The following is a 6,349-nucleotide window of genomic DNA, read 5'->3' on the forward strand; positions in this document are numbered from 1 at the left end:
GCATATATGCTTACCAGAGTTATATCTTCCTGCTGTATCAATCCCTTTAGAATTATGAAGTGGCCTTCCTTGACTTTTATTGTGGCTTTTACTTAAAGGCCTATTTTGTCAGAGATAAGTATTGCTACCCCAGCCATTTTTTCATTTCCATTTTCTTGAAATGTATTTTTCTATGCTTTCACTTCCAGTCTGTGTAAGTTCTTTGTTCTGAGGCGGGTCTCTTATAACAGTATATACATGGGTAATGTTTTATTATCCATTCAGTTACTTGGTGTCTTTTGATTGGAGCATTTAGTCTATTTACATTTAAGGTTATTATTGATAGGTACTTGTTTGTAGCCATTTCTATTCTTTACGCCTGTGTTCCTTCTTTCCTTTCTATTATATTTTGTCTTTTTACAATAGTCCCTTTAGCATTTCTTGCATTGATGGTTTGGTAGTGATAACCTCCCTTAGCCTTGTTTTGTCTGTGAAGCTCATGATTTCCCCTCAATTTTAATTGATAACATTGCTAGATATAGCATTCTTGGATTTATTCCTTTGTTTTGCATCACTTTCTATAATATATTTCTTTCCATTCCCTTCTTTCCTGATGTGTTTCTGTTGAGAAATCATTTGAAAATCTGTTATGAGACCCTTTGTATTTAACTCTGTCTCCCACAGCCTTTAAGATTCTCTCTTTGTTGTTAACATTTGCCATTGTAATTACAATATGTCTTGGTGTGGGTCTTTGGGGGTTCATCTTGTTTAGACTCTCTGTGCCTTGTGACTTTTTCTTCCCCATATCAGGGAAGTTTTCTGTCATTATTTTTTTTCAAATAGGTTCTCTAACCCTTCTGCTCTTCTTTTCCTTCTGGCACCCCTATTTTATGTATGTTACTTTGCTTAATTTTGTCCCAAAGCTCCCTTAGGCTCTCCTCCTGCTTTTTATTTTTTCCCCAATTGCTTGTTAGATTGGGCTTGTTTCTGAACCTTACCTTCTAACTCTCCAATTCAGTCCTCTGCTTCTCCTAGTCTACTGTGGAAACCTTCCATCATGTTTTTGATTGTAGCTATATCACTTTTGCTTTCCTTCTGACTTTTGCATAGGTTGTTGATTTTCTCATCCATCTGGCTTATGAACTGTATGACCATTACTTTTAATTCTTTTTCTGAAATATTACATGCCTACTTTTTTATTTAGTTCCTTTCTTAGCAATTCCTCTTTTTCTTTCCTTGAGGGACTGTTTTGTTGTCTCCCCATTCTTGCTGTCACCATAAGGTCCAAGTGTCCAGTTGCAGGGGTGTGATCTGTGTGTAGCGGGAGCATTGTACCACCAGAGTGTCACTGAAGAGCTCAGGCATCAAGATGTGGCTGCCATGGGACAGTGGGAGTTGCATGCACTGCAAATCAAAGTCTCTGTGTGTGCGCACTGAGAATCTGAGACACAGGTGCTCCATGCAGCCTCCTGTGCACACTGAGAATCATATATTTCCCAGATACACTGGGAATCAGACTCCGTGAGCACCAAGAAAGGGAGTCATTGGTGCTCAGTGCCAACTCATGCATGCCCGGAGAATCAGCATTCCTGCACATGTGCTGATAATAACAGACACTGGAACTTGGTGAGGACTTGCATGTGCCAAGAATCAGTCCCTGTGCACACACCAAGAATCAGAGCTCCTGTGTGTGCACCAAGAACCAGTCAACAGGCACATGCACTAAGAATCAGAGTCCCCAGCCTGCTTTCAGGAAGAGGAGAGAGCAGGCGGGTTGCACAGCTGTGCTATGTTGGTGGGAGGTCTTCTCGCACTCTGCAGGTCATGCAGACCCTATGCCATTGCAGTGGGTAAGCAGGAAGGGGGATGCACTCTGTGACTCTCAGGAATCTGCAGCTGGGATGTCTGGAGTCTTGGTGTCCATTGATCTGCAGCTGTGGTAGCAGGTCTTTGTCCAGAGTGGCTGCAGGGTTGTGTCTGAGACCAATCTGGATGGTGGTGAGGCTGGAATCCTAGTCACAGCAGTTCTGCCCTTCAAGATGGCGTGGTTTCTGTGCCAGTGCCAGCCACCAGGAAGTGTTTGTATTACCAGTGAGGTCTTTCAGTCTAAGACCACCCAGTCTGCCAGCCCACGAAAGTCCTGCAGGAACTAACTGCCCCTAGCTCACACGCACACACGCGAGAACACACACACACACACACACACACACACACTGCACATATCCATACACTACCCTTTCACTCTCTCTCTCACACTCTCTCTCACTGCCATCCTGCTGGTTGCCATCTTTTTCCTCCTTTACTTTGTTCTTTCTAAAATTGAATTATTTGGCCTTTTTTGTTATGTTATTATTATACTAAAGGCCTGATGCATGAAATTCATGCACGGGGCTGGGGGTGGTGTCCCTCAGCCCAGCCTGCACCCTCTCCAATCTGGGACCTCTCTAGTGATGTCCAACTGCCCATTTAGACCCAATCCTGGTGGAATCAGGCCTAAAGCAGCAGTTGGACATCTCTCTCATAATCCAGGACTACTGGCTTCCAAATGCTCGCCTGCCTGTCTTCCTGATTGCCCCTAACTGCTTCTCCCTGCCAGCCTGATCACCCCCTAACTACTCTCATGCCAGCCTGATTGATGTCTAACTGCTCCCCTGCCAGCCTGTTTGCCCCCAACTTTCTTCCTCTGCCTGCTTGGTGACCCCTAACTGCCCTCCCCTGCAGGGTTGATCGTCTCCAACTGCCCTTCCTTTGCAGGCCTGGTCCCTCTCAGCTGCCCTCCCTTGCAGGCCTGGTGCCTCCCAACTGCCCTCCCCTGTTGGCCACCTTGTGGTGGCCATCTTGTGTCCATATAGGAGCAGGATCTTTGACCACATGGGGTAGCAATCTTGTGTGTTGGAGTGATGGTCAATCTGCATATTACTCTTTTATTAGATAGGATACTGACAATAGACCTTTATCATAAATATGACTTGAAAATATTTTCTCACATTCCATAAGTTATCTTTTTACTTTTGTGATAGCATCTTTTGATGCACAAACATTTTAATTTTGATAAAGTCCAGTTTATCTTTTTTATTTTTGTTACTTGAACTTTTTGTGGATATGTATCCTTATGTTTTTCTCCTAAGAATTTTATAGTTTTAGCTTTTATATACAGATCCTTGATCCATTTCAAGCTGATTTTTGTATATGCTGTGATGTAGGGGTCAACTTCACTCTTTGCATATGAATATTTAGGGCATCCCAGCTCCATTTTTTGAAAATATATTTTTTCTCCATTGAATGGTCTTGGCACCCCTGTTAAAAATCAATTGAAAATAGATGTATGAGTTCATTTCTGGCAATCTCAATTCCATTCCACTCCATGTACATATCTATTATCATGCCAGCACCACATTTTTTTTTTAATTACAGTAGCCTTGGATTAAATTTTGAAACCAATAAATGTGAGTTCCCTAAATTTTTTATTTTTCAAGATTGTTTTTTCTATTGTGGGTCCCTTAAATTTATGTATGAATTTTATGATCAACTTCTCCATTTTTACAAAATTTTTCATTTGGATTTTTATAGGGACTGCATTGAATGTGTAGATTATCTTTGAATAAGTGGAAATAGGTGACTTTAAATTTGTTTAGGCCTTCTTTAATTTCTTTCAGCAATGTTTTATAGTTTATAGTAAATAAGATTTGTACTTTTTTGAATGAATTTATTACTAGTATTTATTCTTATTCGTGCTTATATCAATAAATTTCCTTCTAAATTTCCTTTCTGGAATGTTCATTGCTGAGCTATAGAGATGTAACTAATTTTTGTGTGGGTTGATCTTGTGTCTTGCAAAGTTTCTGTGTTTACTAGCCATAAAATGTGTGTGTGTGTGTGTGTGTGTGTGTGTGTGTGTGTGTGTACTTTTTAGTACTTCTATATAAGATTTTGTCTTCTTCAAATAGAGATAATTCTTCCTTTCTAACTTCGATGTTTTTCATTTCTATTATTGCCTAATTGCTCTAGCTAGCGGTTCTAGCAAAATGGTGAATAGAAGTGGTAAAATATCATCATTGAAGCTCTGGGTCTTTCATAAATTAATTTTTATTATGCTGAGGAAGTTCCCTTCTATTCTTAATTTATTGAGGATTTCTATCATGAGTGTGTTGGATTATTCAGATGCTCTTTCTGCATCAATTGAGATGATCATGTGCTTTATTTTCTCATGTTGTTAATGTGGTATCACATTAATTTTTTTGTATATTGAACTGCCCTTGTATTTCTTGAATAAATCTCACATCTTCATGCTGTATAACTCACTTCATATGCCACTGAATTCATTTTGCTGATATTTTGTTAAGGATTTTTGCATCTAAATTCAAAGATGTTAGAAAATATTTTTTTTGTAATTTTTAAAATCTGGATTTAGTACAGAGTACCTCATATATATGATAAGGGATTAATATCCAAAATATATATGAAAATCACACAACTGAATACCAAAATACAAATAAACTGAATAGACATTTTCCCAAAGACATTAAAATGATAACAGGTATATGAAATCTGAATATCACTAATCATCAGGAAATGCAAATCAAAATCACAATGAGATATCATTTCACACCTATTAGAATGACAAAAAAGGGATAAATGTTAGTAAAAGTGTGGTCCTCCTAGTGAATTACCTATTTCAATTAATGCACATTCCAGCTCTAGAAGTTCTATTTTGTTCTTTATTAAATAATTTCTTTCTATTAATATTATTTCTTTGTTGAAAATCACCTTATTTTAATTATTTAGACATGGTTATTGTAATTATTTAATATATTTAAAATAAATAATTTAAAGTATTTGTCTAGGAAGGCCAAAATTTGAGTCCCCTTAGCAAAAGTTTCTATAACTGTTTTTTGTCCTCTGACTAGAATGTATTTTCCTGTTTCTATGTGTATCTCATAAGTTTTTGTTGAAAAATGAAGCTTTCAGATAATATGGCAACTCTTGAAATCAGAGCTCAGTCCCTTCGGGTTTGTTATTACTCTTTATTTGTTTTGTTTGTTTGTTTGTTTGTTTATTGTTTTTTGTGTGTGTTTTTTTGGTTTTTTTCCCCCCCTGCTCTTTGTTTAATGATTTTCCTAGGCTAATTTTGCAAAGTCTGTATTATTTTTTGTACACGAGTGTGAGGCCAAAATATATTCTGCTTTGTTAGGTCAGCTAACAATTGGGCTAAGATTTCCTTAAATTCTTGGATTCAGTAAATCTTCCAGTCTTTGCCAAGGGACTATGTGTGTACAGGAGCACACTTTCAACAGTCATTTATTTTATAAATGTGCACATCTGGCTTATGCAAGGCCTCAAGGTCAGCCAAAGATGAAAGATTAGCTTCTTCTGAGGTATTTCCTGAGCTACACCCAACTCTGCACATGCATGCGGCTTTCTAAATTGCATGGGATTATTTTGGAGATTTTCAAATCCCCTTATCAAAATATTTTCCATAATTATTAATTGCTGATATTAATAATTTGGTCAGAATGTTCTTGGCTCTTACTGTTATTGCTGCCTCAACAACTGTGGTATTAAAAAGTGCCACTGATTGTTTTTGACAAATGGCCTGAGGATAATGCTGTTCTGCAAAGTAAGCTCTAAATCACGTCCTAATAATGACAATGTACTTGGAATGGTTTTTTTCCAGGAAAATGTGAGATAGGTCAAAGAGTGACAAAACTCTAGAAATGGGAATGCTCAGAGAACAGGGATTTTTTAAGGGGCTCTATACCCCAGCCTGACCCTTCCTATAACTACAAGCCTACAGATTTCCATAGCAACCACTATTTATGAGTCTTCTGATTTTCAAGGCTACTGCAGAGCTGCATAGAGAGAGATAGAGAGTAGGTTAAATTACAAGACCATAAATCCTCCTTTTCTTATGAACATCAGCAGTTTTTTCTTAAAATAAGTGATTTTCAGTTGCTGCAAGCCTTTGGTTAATTTCCAGAGTCCTAGAAAGGTTAATTGTGATAATGCTGCCAGTGCTTTTGCTCCCTTTATGGAGGAGTACATTTACAGAGGTCTTTACTCCACATCCAGAAGTTTTAAAATGGTTCAAATTTGTGGTAGTTATTACTCAGAGTTCTTGTGTGACTTCACCCTTCCAAACTCTGGTAATAAGCTTTATCTTTTTGCCTCCACACTGGATAAAAAGGAGATGATATTAAAGTAATTAGAATATTAAATATAATTTATGAATGGTAGCATAGACATAGATTGGACAGTTTTGTGGAATATCTCTCTCGTACACATACTAAATAAATACTATGTTCTGTGTATTGCAATTATGCTATCAATGCAATACCAGCAAAACTTGTTAATACGGTAATGGTGATCAATC

The sequence above is a fragment of the Pipistrellus hanaki genome, assembly GCF_964339955.1.
Source record: "Pipistrellus hanaki genome assembly, chromosome: X".
In the NCBI taxonomy this organism is placed as follows: Eukaryota; Metazoa; Chordata; class Mammalia; order Chiroptera; family Vespertilionidae; genus Pipistrellus; species Pipistrellus hanaki.